Source organism: Protopterus annectens, chromosome 3.part1 (assembly GCF_019279795.1).
Source record: "Protopterus annectens isolate FY-2018-M chromosome 3.part1, PAN1.0, whole genome shotgun sequence".
Taxonomy (NCBI): Eukaryota; Metazoa; Chordata; order Ceratodontiformes; family Protopteridae; genus Protopterus; species Protopterus annectens.
The window spans coordinates 1,177,240,082-1,177,255,976 of NC_056732.1; positions in this window are offsets into that span (position 1 = coordinate 1,177,240,082).

Consider the following 15,895-nt stretch of genomic DNA (forward strand, 5'->3'; position numbering starts at 1 on the left):
TTAAGAACTTGTCTGGATCTCCCTGTAAGCCAAAAGGCTGTATTGATATGCTTCTCCCTCTTTTGCCTCTTCTGTTAAGGGAATTTGCTAGTAAACTCTACCTATGTTTACACTGATAAAGAATTGTACCTTTCCCAACCGGTCAACAAGTTTAAATACTTGAGATGTGCAGGTAGGCATCAAATACAGAAAGCTCATTAAGGATGGGAAATCATTGCAAAGTCTAATGGTGCCATTCATAGGTCTATTACATGCACATTTAAGTTCTTCAATTACTCCTAGCTACATTATTTTTATTTTTATTTGTTTTCACTAATACCTTCTCTCTGGGCTCAGAATTTTATAGGTTTTTTTGTCTGACACATCATTTGAGTTTTGTGATTATACCATGTTTAATAAAATTATTTAAATATGGAATAGTGGAACAGTCTTTGGCCAAGATTCATTAATGCCTGCTTATTTCTCTAAGCCTGTGTATGAGAAAAGCAGCAATGACAAAGGAGTTTGTAATTCAGCAAACAGAAGTACACATTGCAGTTAGCTGCAAAACAAGGGGTACCAGCAGAATATTTTAAAGATCATACAATTGGATATACTGAATGTTAATGAAGATAAGAAAAAAAAAAAACATCACAAAGTGATTCAGAAATCTAAAACCAGCGTAAATACATCAGGCTCGTTCTAGCTCTGAATTCCAACTATATGCTGGAATACAATCTCAATAAAACTTCAGAAAACATTATGGGATGTTGCAGCCATTGTAAGCTTTTATCTGCAATATGTTTTCATAGAATGTGCTGCTGCTCCTGCTGGTGCAGACTTTGGCCTCAAAGGTGTACAGTTTTAAGACCATGTTTGACTTACCAAAGGTTACATGAAACTGAAATACTTCACTGTCACAGGGAGGAAATGAAAGAGAAGAACTCTGACAAATGCATCTGAGGGCCTGAGGGAACCATGGAGAACCTGTCCCACTGAATGTGCATGTGCAGCTTAACAGACTTTTGCTACAGAGACATTTCAGTGGACAGGGGACACAAAGGAGGTTTCATAGGCCTCTGCCTTCCTCAATACAATGCTTTAACATTTGGGTGACCATATCTAGTTTCTGATTAATCAAGAGGAGAGAGCCAACACCATGCGAAACTTCAGTGCAATAGCTCATTTTCCTGAGGTACCAGGTGCAATACACTGTATCCACATTGAAATGAAAGCCCCACTTGGTGAACTGAGAAAGACGATTGTAAATAGAAATCATTATCACTCTATCAACTGTCAGGTGGTCTTTGATGCACAAAGAATCATCTAAAATGTGTGTACAGACCACTCAGACAGTTTCCACTACTCCCACATATGGCACACCTGTGAGCTGTACATAGGATTTGCAAGGGATGACTTCCCACAGTTATATCCATGGGGGATGCAAGATATGCCCTAGAACCTTAGCTCATGAGTCCTAGGAGAAAACAACACAACCCCGGTGAACAAGGTTACAAAACTGCACATGGCTAGACTAGAAATATCATAGAACATATATTTATTAGATTTAAACCATGGTTCCACTGTCCAGATACATCTGGAGGTGGTTTGCAATATGACCCTATCACTTCTGTCAAAATAATGACTGTTTGTGCCATCTTATATAACATTATACTTAGAAAACAGTTGCAGCAGGATGGCTCAGTGCAGAAAGTGCAGTTTCCAGTGCCACATGCAGCAGCAGCAGCAGCTGACAAACCTGAGGGGTCAGATGAGGAGCCAGCAGCAGGGAATGATCATGACAGATGAAGGTGGCCACAATATGCCATGGCACTGGCTGAAAACCAATGATTTGCACATATATTTACCATTAACATGAGAACTAATCAGATACAGCCAGTAATAGTGATACATAGAGAAAAACCAGACACTGCTTACCCATTCGCTGGCTGGCTAATGTCAGCATCAGACATAGGCAATCCCTGGAGAGGGCATTCTCAGAAACAGTAGCAAAGATGAGTGATGAACCTGTAATGATGAAATAGCACAATACTCAAACTGAAGTAGGCAGTAAGTAAAATCACTGATACATATACAGGAATATCATAGCAATATGTGATATAGCCAGCAAGTACTGACACCAATGAAGATTGCAATCCTATGCACTTAATGGCCACTTTGCATATCAGGCATAATCAGCCCATGTCAAACAACCCCATAGGGAGCGGGGCAATGTTAGCAATGTTAGCATCATTTGTGCAGCTGGATTAGCAAGCCATCTATACAACTATGCAAGTATAGAACATAAATCCTCTAAGTTGGGACCTGCTGATTGAGGGCTCAGTGTCTGTTATTCTAAAAGTGTATTAGTTCTGGTTTAAGCACTTGGGCTTCAGGACAGTTATTTTACATTAAGAAGGTCCGTGGTCTGCACGCTTGTGGGAGGAGAGGCTGGACTCTGCCCTTCTGAGCTGGGAATTTCTGGTTAAAGGCTTATAGTGCCTACATATTTGAACTGTTTCTTACTGAAATTGGTACACCTTGTTTGCTGTAGCATAGACTAGATCCAGGCCTGCTGAATCTAGCTTTGTTTGTATGCTTGTTGTTTGTTTGCTTGTTATTTCCCTGAAACACTAATTCCACCTAACACGTGGCTTTTCAGCACTTCTGTGGATCCCTAGTGATATCTGCATTGCTTACTGTACTTATTTCCTTGTTTCACTTGAAAGAAAGTTACTGTTTGTCGTTTTTGTATTTAAGTTACCTGTAACACATTGCATTTAAGTTACCTGGTACTTGCTCATTAAGCCAGCACAAAAAAATTAAAAGCACTACACCCTCACAAACTCCCCTTGAGTACCTTGTTCCCCATTGGCCCTTTTTTTCAATTATAAAGGAATTCCCAATACTATTCTAGCATGTCCAAAGGTCAGTTGTCAATCTCCTCTCTGGTCCAGCTGCTGAATCTGGGAATCTTGAGGCAATGTTACAACTGCCTCATGTACACAGACAACCCTCTCTTCCTACCAACAAATTCCAACACATGTGAGAGATGCAACCATATAGCCAAACTGGAGGCTAAGCTCTCTCAACTCAGTACTGGCGTAACCAGTCAGGAGGAGAAGGAAACCACACTCACTGCAATTCCAGTCTCACATAGACCTACCACGACAGCAAACCAAACACATAAACACACAAAATCATACTCGGAGGCTCTAAATAAAAATCTGCCTAAGCAGCAGAGACCTCCAAAGCAGACACCCAAGCAACCGCTACCCCAAAACAAAACACGTGCAACACATAGCTCACAAAGCCAGTGTGCCAAACAGTCACAGCCCTTAAGGCTAAACAACACACCTGATACACTTGTAATAGGTGACTCTATCGTCAGGCACACTGACGCCCCGCACACCAGGCTGAACAAGGAGAAGGTCACGGTGAGCTTGACATTGGTGCAGATGTGGATGATAGCCACATAACACAAGCAGACCTTCCAGGTATGCAAGGCAAGTGTTATGTCTGAAATATGACTCAGTCATTGTCCATACTGGTGTGAATGACCTGAGAGTGCCAAACTACAGTCATGCAGAAATGGTGGAGCTCTCTGAGCATTGAGTTTGGGATGCCACAATATGACGACAAGATGATCAATTTCAACAATTGGCTTAAGTATTGGTGTCATTCAAAGGGGATCCAATGCCTATCAGCCTCGGATGACATGCTCGACAAGCCACGATGCTTCGCTAGGGACGGCTTGCACCTGTCACCCCTGGGCTTTCGGATATTGGCAAAGTCTCTTGCTACCCCCATAATGCCTTTTTTAGGCAAGGCTCAAAAGACAAACCCACCTCCATAGGTATCACAAGGGATAAGAAACTAAGAGTAATGCTACTCAACGCCAGAAGTCTAAACCTCAAGATGCACACACTCGAAACTCTCCTTAGCATGGAGAACATCAATATTTGTGCAGTAACAGAAACCTGGTTCAAGGCTCCCAAGAGCACCCCAGCACTACCAGGTTATATCTCATACCATGCTTTTTGGCCCCAAAACTTGGACCGAACCACAAAAGGAGGGGGAGTATCAATATTCTTCAAAGATACCCACACCTCCAGGTTGGTGGCACAACACGAAGCATCAGAGACTATCCATATGCAACTAACAGTGGGTAAAACTGCCTTCCAGTTTATAGCCTGCTACAGACCACCCTCCCAAACCCAGGAACCCCACTCGGCCTTCCTGAGAACACTGGAAAATATGAAGGTCTCTCCAACCACCATTATATTGGGCGAACTCAACTACCCAAACATAGACTGGGAGCATTACTTTAGCTCCAACACCCTAGCCCAAAGGTTCCTAGAATTTATAAACTCAAATGCTATGGAAAAACTTGTTACCACTCCCACAAGAGGGGAAAACATACTGGACCTGATCATCACCAACATGGGGACTCTATGCTCCAGACCAGAAGTGTATCCCTCACTGGTAAGATCAGACCATAAACTAATCTCACTGGATATTCACATCCCGACCCCACCCCCTGCCCAGAAAACCACAGTGAAAAACTTCTCTAAAGCAAATTTCACACTCCTCAAAACTAAGGTGGAATCCTTCAAAGCCCCCGGGCCTGTGGAAAATTTGGCCCAGACCGCAGAATCCTTTATAAACGCTTTCTATAAACACCTTCAGGAATGCATGGATCATGCAATCCCAAATAAAACCAAGACCCAGTCCTCCAAAGGCAGACGTCCTGTCTGGTGGACCCCAGCCATAAACAAACTATACAATAGAAGGAGGAAGCTACTACACGATAGAGCAAAATCCCAAAAAGGGAAGGCATCTCTGATCAGTATTAGTAAAAAACTACGGGCACTCATAAAATTGTCTAAGGCCAGCATCGAGAGAAAAATTGCACAGGACACTAAGGATAATCACAAGGCTTTCTTTAGTTATGTTAGGAACCTGGGTGGGAATTCCTAGATATGCTCAGAATTAGTCCAAAATGACAAAAAATACACCGAACCCACAGACATTGCCAACATCCTAGCTGACAGGTTCAGTGCAAACTACCACCCCCTCCCCACCAAAAGGGCAAATATCTATCCCAGCAGAGTGCTGCCCCCCTGACATCTCAGATGCTCAGGTAAGAGCTGCCCTCTCCAAAGCCAAAAACACAGCATCAATGGGACCAGACGGTGTCCTGGGCTGAGTCCTACATGAACTCCAAGAAGAGCTAAACCCAAACATAAAACTACTGTTCAGTCTCAGCCTTACTACAGGATATGTACCCAAAGAGTGGCGTACAGCAACACTGGTCCCTCTCCACAAAGGTGGTGCCTCAATGGATCCTGGAAACTATCACCACATAAGCCTGACTAGCTTGGTCTGCAAAGCTATGGAAAGGATCATAATGGACCTCATAAATAAAGATATTGGGGACCTACAGACACTGGATCCTACCCAGTTCGGCTTTGTTAAGGGCAGATCCTGCCTCTTAAACCTGGTTGATTTCTTTGAAACAGTCACCAAGGCCATTGACAAGGGGAAGGTGGTCTACACAGCCTACCTGGACCTCGCAAAAGCCTTCGATAAAATATGCCACTCGGGCATTATAGATAAGCTCACCAGCTTAAATATAAACCCCTATGTCACTAGATGGGTTGCAAACTGGCTCAAGGACAGAACCCACATGGTTAGAATTGCTGGAGCCATGTCAGACTCCAAACCAGTTTCAAGTGGCTTCCCACAAGGCTCAGTCCTGGGACCTCTCTTGTTCGGTATATATTTCTCGGAGGTACAGGTCAACATGGAAGGACTGTGGCTGACCAAGTACACAGATGACTGCAAACTGGGTGCCATAATCGAATCTCCAACCGACACAAGCATCCTCCAAAAGGGCCTCATAGAAACAGACAACTGGTGCCAGAGCCATGGCCTCAAGCTAAACGCCAAAAAGTGTATAGTCATCCCCTTTGGCAAAAACAAAGTGCCCACAAATTACCATATAGGTGGTAATCCATTAAGTACAGAAGAAGTAATTAGGGACCTGGGCACCCAAGTTGATAGCAATCTCTCATTTGACAACCATGTGGCCAAAGTGGTTAGAAAAACATTTTATATAGCCAACCTAATCATGAAGGGATTCACATCTAGATCAGGGGAGGTCATAGTGCCTCTTTACTCATCCCTCATCAGGCCCATAATTGAGTACAATGCCCCTTTTGGGATGTACCTTACCAGACACCTGCAGCAACTGGAAAGACCCCAAAAGTACCTCAACAAGAGGATCAAAGGGCTCAAACAGATGCCATATGCTGCCCGGTTAAAGAAACTCCAGCTCTACTCAGTGGCATACCACCTGCTCAGAGGCGATCTGTGCCTGACGTATAAAGCCATGTTCAACCCGGAATTAATGGACATGCCGCACCTCAGAAAATCCAAATCCCATCGAGCTACGCGCTCGAGAGACTTGAACCTCAGCACTGAAATAAATAGGACATGCTGGAGGGACAGATTCATAACCCAGAGGCTCCCTTCACTTTGGAATAAAATCCCATTCCATTTTAAGCAGAGTCCCTCATTGACTCTCTTCAAGAGGAATCTTAATGAGTGGATGGGAGATCGTAGGTTTACCCCGGGTATCACTTCTGTTTCACTGTTAGACAGAGGCACAGTATACTAACCTCGAAAAAGGGCATAGCAAAATTAATTTAAAATGGGTGGTGAAAGCCAAACACACTCTGGCTAGGCTTATAAATGCCCTAGGGCAGATAGCCTAGTATGAAACTATGAACCTATAAGAAAATAAATTAAAACACAAATAGCTATTTGCAGTTGTATATTGCAAACAAGCATGTTTCCTAATCCATGCATTGCCTGCTCACATATGTGCATCAGACATAAGTTGCCCATAGGACATCCCTCAATATAGCAGGGTACTCTCAGCAACATATGCAAAAGTGGATGAGCAAACCAAACTCTCCTACACCTACTACTATTTCTACTACTATTACAAGGTACACTCACTAAACTAAAAGTAAAAATTACTGTTTATCAAACAAGCATTAGCTGGCTCCTCTGTGCATCAGACATAAGCAATCCTAAGTCATAAATCTATGCAAAGGGCAGGGCACAGTCATCATAATCCTCATTTGCACAACCTCCTGGGGTTTACAGGAGGCCACGTCTTGCATGTGGAACTGTTTGTGAGTGAGACAGATGAGGTATTAGCAATCATGAACTCTCAGAGTATCTCAAGATGTGATGACGTCCACTTTGAAGTGTGTGTGTGTGTGTGTGTGTGTGTGTGTGTGTGTGTGTGTGTGTGTGTGTGTGTGTGTGTGTGTGTGTGTGTGTGTGTGTGTGTGTGTGTGTGTGTGTGTGTGCGTGTGTGTGTGTGTGTGTGTGTGTGTGTGTGTGTGTGTGTGTGTATGAGATGTCATGGCCAACATGAGGTGTTCTGTGTGCAGGTCTGCAGGGACACAGCCAAAGCATTTGAACCAACACTATGCATTGGCATCCTGGACAGGTGTGAGCTGTGCATGATAGAGGATCAAGTTCATCATGGGTTCCTCCAACCACATGAACTATATCTTTCTGGAATTCCATGACTCTGGCTAGAAGTCGGAGTGCTACCTGACTCTGAGTAATATCTGCTAGATGAGCTGTCATTATAACTACATCCATGCCCACAATCACATGGATGATCATATCTAGGTGTGGACCTATCCATCACTGATATAGTAGTGGATGTGATACCACTACAGGAATGGGATATGGCATGTTCACAGCCAGATTGCCTGACATTAGTCAATGTACAAGCATATTGGCCTCAGGAATGCTTCCCCTTCGATAAAAAGTGATTCAGAACAGACACTAGTGGTCTAGTATGTCATGCATCCTGTCCAGGAAGTCAGACACATGGCTCAGGCAGTCATGTACATTAGAATGCACAACGTACAGTGGTCTGAATATCTCTTCCAAGGCTCTGCTGGAACTTTCCTATACCTCTACAACAGCCCTGAATATAAGTTGAGTGGCAGATACAGGCACACATCAGGGGTTGGGTAGTAAGCATACCTTCTCCGAGCACCTAAAGAGGCATGTTTGTGTGGCAATTCACCCTCACAATGGCTAGGAGAATATTGCATCAAGGCTGCCACTGGGATAAACACACTACCCCGATCAACTGTATACCCATCAACCTCTCCACTCGCACATTTTGTGTGCCAAGAGTATATGTAGGCATACTGGCTGTGTACATGAGGCCAGGAGATGTGGGAGCCACAATCTCCATTTCTGACATACCCTGTACAACCCCAGACTGTGCCTGTTCACCACTGCTGTCATCATCAAAGGAGAATGTTCCTCCAACATCAGAGAGAGGGAGATCTGTTGGTGTCAGACAGTGCTTCACCTGTGAATACAGCAAGGAAACAAAAATGAAATAAAAATGAACAATATAATGTAATATAATGTAATATGATAACTAGGCAAAGAGAATTCAAACACATGTAGATGCTATAATCTCAGAGTAATACATGGAACTAATATAAACGTATGCTTATACCATATACATGTGGATTCTGTAACACAATGTCAAATGTACGTACCTAGACACAATAGTTGACAGAGGTATTATTAGTATATAAGTTACTATCCATTATAAAGGTGAATGTAAAAAATATTTGAATGGCATATGTTGGGTATCGATAGTGGAAATGCTCTGGGTGTGCTCCATCTCTGCCCTTACTTCCAGCCTTGCACTGTGAAGCTCTTCTCAGCTCCTCAGATCCCTTATCATCATCATCATCTTCTTTCGGCTGTTCCCGTTAGGGGTCGCCACAGCGGATCATCTGTTTCCATTTCTTCCTGTCCTCTGCATCATGCTCTTTCACACCAACCGCCTGCATGTCCTCTCTCACCACATCCATAAACCTCATCTTAGGCCTTCCTCTTTTCCTCTTACCTGGCAGCTCCATCCTTAGCATCCTTTTCCCAATATACCCAGCATCCCTCCTCAGCACATGTCCAAACCAATGCAATCTTGCCTCTCTTGCTTTGTCTCCAAACTGTCCAACCTGAGCTGACCCTCTAATATACTGATTCCTAATCCTGTCCATCCTAGTCACACCCAGTGCAAATCTTAACATCTTTATCTCTGCCACATCCAGCTCTGACTCCTGCCTTTTCGACAATGCTACCGTCTCCAACCCATATAACATAGCCGGTCTCACTACCCTCTTGTAGACCTTCCCTTTCACTCTTATTGGTACCCGTCTGTCACAAATCACTCCTGACACTCTTCTCCACCCATTCCACCCTACCTGTATTCTCTTCTTCACCTCTCTTCCACACTCACCATTACTCTGAACTGTTGATCCCAAGTACTTAAACTCATCCACCTTTACCAACTCTACTCCCTGCATCCTCACCATTCCTCTACCCTCCCTCTCATTTACACACATATATTCTGTTTTAGCCCTGCTGACCTTCATTCCTCTCCTCTCTAAAGCATATCTCCACCTCTCCAGGGTCTCCTCAACCTGGTCCCTACTCTCACTACATATCACAATGTCATCTGCAAACATCATAGTCCACAGGGCCTCCTGTCTAATCTCATCTGTCAACCTGTCCATCACCACTGCAAATAAGAAAGGGCTCAGAGCTGATCCTTGACGTAATCCCACCTCCACCAATCCCACCGCAGTCCTCACCAATGTCGCACTACCCTTGTACATATCCTGTACCACTCTTACATACTTCTCTGCCACTCCCGACTTCCTCATACAATACCACAACTCCTCTCTAGGCACCCTGTCATATGCTTTCTCTAAGTCCACAAAGACACAATTCAACTTCTTCTGACCTTCTCTGTATTTCTCCAACAACACTCTCAGAGCAAATATTGCATCTGTAGTGCTCTTTCCTGGCATGAAACCATACTGCTGATCACTAATCATCACCTCCCTTCTTAACCTAGCTTCCACTACTCTTTCCCATAACTTCAAGCTGTGACTGATCAATTTTATCCCTCTGTAGTTACTGCAACTGTGCACATCACCCTTATTCTTAAAGATAGGTACCAAAACACTTTTTCTCCACTCCTCAGGCATCCTCTGACTTTCCAAAATTTCATTAAACAATCTGGTTAAAAATTCCACTGCCATTTCTCCTAAGCACCTCCATGCTTCCACTGGTATGTCATCTGGGCCAACAGCCTTTCCATTCTTCATCCTCTTCATAGCTGTCCTTACTTCCTCCTTGCTAAACTGCTTCACTTCCTGATTCACTATCCCCTCATCATCCAACCTTCTCTCTCTCTCATTTTCTTCATTCATCAGCCCTTCAAAGTACTCTTTCCATCTACTCAACACACTCTACTCACTTGTGAGTACGTTTCCCTCACTGTCCTTTATCACCCTTACCTGCTGCACATCTTTCCCAGCTCTGTCCCTCTGTCTAGCCAATTGGTACAGGTCCTTTTTCTCCCTCTTTAGTGTCCAATCTCTCATACAACTCTCTATATGCCTTATCCTTAGCCTTTGCCACCTCTCTCTTTGCCATGCGCCTCATCTCCTTATACTCATGTCTACTTTCTTCATCTCTTTGACAATCCCACTTCTTCTTCACCAGCCTCTTCTTCTGTATACTCTCCTGTACTTCCTCATTCCACCACCATGTCTCCTTGTCCTCCTTCCTCTGTCCAGATGTCACACCAAGCACCTTCCTAGCAGTCTCCCTTACTAGCTCTGCTGTAGTTACCCAGCTATTCGGTAACTCTTCATTGCCTCCCAGTGCCTGTCTTAACTCTTCCCTGAACTCCACCTCACAATCACCCTTTTTTAACTTCCACCATTTAATACTTGGCACTGCTTTCACACTCCTCCTCTGCTTCTTGATCACCAACATCATCCTGCAGACCACCATTCTATGCTGCTTAACTACACTTTCCCCAGTCACCACTTTACAGTCTCCAATCTCCTTCAGTCTGGCCCTCCTACATAGGATATAATCCACCTGTGTGCATCTTCCTCCACTCTTGTATGTCACCCTATGCTCATCCCTCTTCTTAAAATACGTATTCACCACAGCCATGTCCATCCTTTTTCGCAAAATCCACAATCATCTGACCTTCTGCATTCCTCTCCTTAACACCATACCTACCCATCACTTCCTCATCCCCTCTGTTCACTTCACCAACATGCCCATTGAAGTCCGCTCCAATCACTAGACTCTCACCCTTGGGTACACTCACCACCACTTCATCCAACTCACTCCAAAATTTTTCTTTCTCATCCATCGCACACCCAACTTGTGGAGCATTTGCACTAACAACATTCATCATTACACCATCAATTTCAAGCTTCATAAACATCACTCTATCAGACACTCTCTTCACCTCCAAAACACTCTTGGCATACTGTTCAGATCCCTTATAGTTGACAGGAATTCTCCATCTCAGTGAGTGGTGGTTCAGTAGACAGTCAGCAACCAGTAGCCCTTCAATCTCATGCAAAGCCTTTGCTAGGTCAATAGCATTTTATTGTCAGTAGCCCTGTGTCAGACCACATTGTATACCCAGCCTTGTCCACCAACAGCATTGACATCGTCAACCACCTACCACCAGATGTGGTAACAGAAAGGCTTGTCGGTAGAATGTATATCATGGAGCTGTCCACCATGAAGAGAGAGGGTCTGCATTATGACCTAATTCTCAGCATCAGTGAAAGGAGGCTTCATGAGGATGACCCTGTCTTATTTATTTATTTATTTTTTGATATTGGAGCCATATCACTGTTGTTATTAAAAAAAATTAACACCCAGGGGACAGTACAGATTGTTATGAAGCCATATATATCAGTATGCCGTCAGTGATTAACATCATAGAAACAACAGTCTAAACAGCAATGCAAACACTCTAATACTCAATATGCATTTCCCCGAATAAAAAAGTTATAAATTACAGAAGACAATAAACAATAGCAGATAAAAGACTATTCAACTACATAGTAGAAAGAACACATCATAAGCAAAGAAAAAGTGGTTAATGAAACAAAAACCTACATAAGTCATTCAATTCAGAGATAGTCTAAACATTTAAGAATGTTACATACATATTAAAGAACTATTACCACATGAAGGTGTGTGTTGCCTGACCCCCATGAAATATATTAACAACACAGCTACACAGCACCCATTGAAAATATTTATCATCATAAAAAGAATCAGGAGTTGTGTGGGAAAATACATACCTTGTAAGATTTCAAACGTTATCCTGTATAGCCAAATCAAAACTGTTCTCAATAATTTTTTTGCCAGCACTTGGTAAACCAAGCAGTCTTGCCTAGTATGATGGAAGTTCCATAGCCACACATTCTACTTATATGGTGAATATCAAACCCTGTAGACACATGTGATAGGTTAATTAGCACTTAAATCATTATTTATTTTATTTATTTTATTTTATTGCATTTGTTTACCGGGAAAGTCCACTGGGCCTAAAAGAGCCCATTATCCGTGGAGGCCCAGGGAGAAAAGTTCCAATGAGATACAGAAAAAATATAAACGTTAATTAGTACAGAAGTAGAAACATTGTTACAGATAGTAAATATAGTAACATATACAGAATATGTACATAAAAGAAGGAATTTAGTTTGATTGATTATAGTAATATATACAGAAAATATGCATTAAAACAGAATTCAATGAACTCAATCAGAGTGGTATAAACAGAGATATATTAATCAGTATTATTGTACAAGTATCAACAAGTGAAGATAAAAATAAATATGGAGAAAGTATCATAAGTCACTTGTAGCAAAAGACATAGGAGTGTAGTAATCATATAAGGAGAGTGAAGAGATTAGGTTATAGAGCAGGAACATCGCCAGGAAGAGTTAAGATGATTTTTCAGCATTTGTTTGAAGGTGGTGGTGCTGCCTGTGTTTCTTATAGAAGGTGGAAGTGAGTTCCATAGTTTGGCGACGGTGAAGGAATAGAGGAGGTGACCAGCAGGTAAGGTGGGCTTATCTACTTTTAGAAGTAGATGATTTTCAGATTTTAGATGCCTGCTGGGATGGTATTTGGCAAGTAGAGTTGAGAGAGCAGGACAGTCTGTCGGTCTGTAAATTATTTTGTGCTCAGTAGTTAGTTGGGTGAATGAGAGATGGTGGGGGAGTTCCAGCCACCCTAATTATTTCAGTGACTTACAGTGGTGGGATGAGAATTTGGCCTTGGTGGCAAATTTTGCTATTCTGTTGTAACACATAGCAAGTTTTGATTTTGTAGAATTTTGGATATTACTGTGGAGAGGGGCACCACAAAGGAGAGAGGGTAATAAAAGGATAGTTGCAAGGGTTTGTCTAGTAGAGAGGCTAAGAAAGTGTTGGTGCCTGTAGAACATACCGAGCTTTTGGTGTTTTTTTTTTTATGTTATTGTTTATGTGTAGGTCAAAGTTAAGGTTTTCATCTATAATAATGCCTAGTAATTTAGTTTGTGGGATAACGTCTATAGTGGTATTGTCTTGGGCTTGTATAGTGAAGAGTTATTTTTATCAAATGGAGTGGTTTTCCTAGGAGTAAAAATTACTAGTTTAGTTCTTTTTTTTTTTTTATTTAAGGCAAGATGATTGTTAATCATCCAAGATTCAGTAGATGTGAAGGCATTCTAGGTAATTTGCTGGAGTCCAGAGCTGGAATTTGCAGTGCATATTATTGTAGAGTCATCAGCATACTGGATTACTGAGCATTGTGGGAGAGTTATCATTTCTGAATCAGTGACACTGTATGGAGATAAACTTGGGAATGGTTTCTACATGATGATATCCATACTCCTGAATAGAACGAGTGAGGGAATTAAGATTTCTGGCTAGCTAAGGCCTTGCAAGTGTGCCTCATTAGTGGCACTGATCAGTAAATGATGTGTTAAGCACCCCTGCTAAGGAGAATTACACTTTCATAGTGCATGTCAGACAAAAAAGTCTTACAAAGAAGATTTAAGTTATATTTACTTACTTATGAATGAACCTTGGTACATATTTTTCTCAACATTTTCTAGGAACGTGAGGTGCCTGTGCACACATCTCACAAACAGAATCATGGAATGATGATTGCTAGTAATGCGACTGAAACCTACAGCATATATATATATATATATATATATATATATATATATATATATATATATATATATATATATATATATATATATATATATATATATATATACACACACCATAAAAACAATTGATTACAATTGATTATACTTACGGCAATCTTTAAAACATTCCTTGTACAAGTATAATAAAATGAAGTAATACACAACAACTGTTATCAGTACCTCTTCCATAACAGACTGTTGTTTCTATCCTCAAATGCTTTAGTATCTTCACATTTCAAATGATCACAGACATATAATTGTACTGTGCCAGGAAAAATAACAACATTCTGATATCATGGGCATATTAAAACATAAATGCACATTTCAGAATTACAATGTTCATCACATGTCCTTTTTATTTAAATGTGTAGGTGGTGCGAAATGTTCTTCGTGTAAATGCCTCATAGTAACGACACAGATAAAGTGTTCATGTCTTGTGAATGTGTCACATTAATGTAAGCATTTTACTTGCAGAAACCCACACAACTGATAAATCATTACGCTGATTTATGCATAACCTTTTTTTGGCTTTGCTATTAATGCCCAACACTGATGCCCTTTACTGAATGACAGTTTCCATTCTATGGCAAAAAAATCTAAATTTAATTTTGCATTCACAAAGACTTAGCTATAAGTCACTCATACGTGAAATGAGGAAGTGCAATCTACTTAGCGTTTTGGATATTACCATAAATTTCAGTTCTGTCATACCTGCCTAAACAGTTCCATTGAATAATGAAGTATATCCTGAATGAAAGCATATATACTTTTATGTGGCATGATACATTTTGTTCTTTTTTCAGTTATTTTAATGTACGCTTCATATGCAATTTATAATTGTAACATTTCAATATAATTGTGTACTGTGGCTTCTATTCCTAATTATGTGACCTATGTGTCACCTAAAGTGCTCACTGCAATGGTTATAGTAGTATCACAGTTCTGTGTGCATGGTGTGGAATACATAGTACGTGTGAGAAAACATAAGTAGTAAGCTACTAATTAAGTTCAGTATGAGGTGGACAGAAATACAGCTTTCAAAACATATGTGAACATTGATCCATTTGATGCCTGCATAATTATCTCAAGTATAAATCATCCTAGAATACGATGGGGAAAACATCCCCACCTATACACTCTGTATGGCCCTTTCTTCAATATTTGCCCTCCCATGAAACAATAATGCTCTCTTTTAAAAAAATAGTATGTGACACATGCATTGATGACATGTATATTCTTTTTTTAATTCTTTGTGGGACAGTTGACATGCAGCACTGTCAGTGGTCAGGAGTTTGACTTAAAAAGGTAACACAGGACCTTCTTTGCTGATGCATCCTGTAAAACTGAAACATAATGTACATAAAGAAAACACAGAATAATAAAAAGGTGACTTCATAACTGTGTAGTACACGTGTTATGTTATGAATGCTATAAACCATCCCTGAGCACATGCCCAGAGGTGGGACAATGCCATTTGAAATATAATTGAGATATTAACAATAACCAACATGAGCTGTTGGTCTTCCGGAGCATGTATAAATAGTGATGATTGCATTATGATGCTACAGCATTATGCTGACTTAAAAAGGTAAAAAGAGGTTCTTCTTAACTGATATGAGGAATAGTATACGTCCCATGAGCCATCTCAGATGTATAAGTATATAGTCGCATAACCATGCAATACAGTACCATGACAAGGCAACACAAACAAATCTACATAACTTTTTATGTGTAGCTTCTGCAGAGAATGAAGGA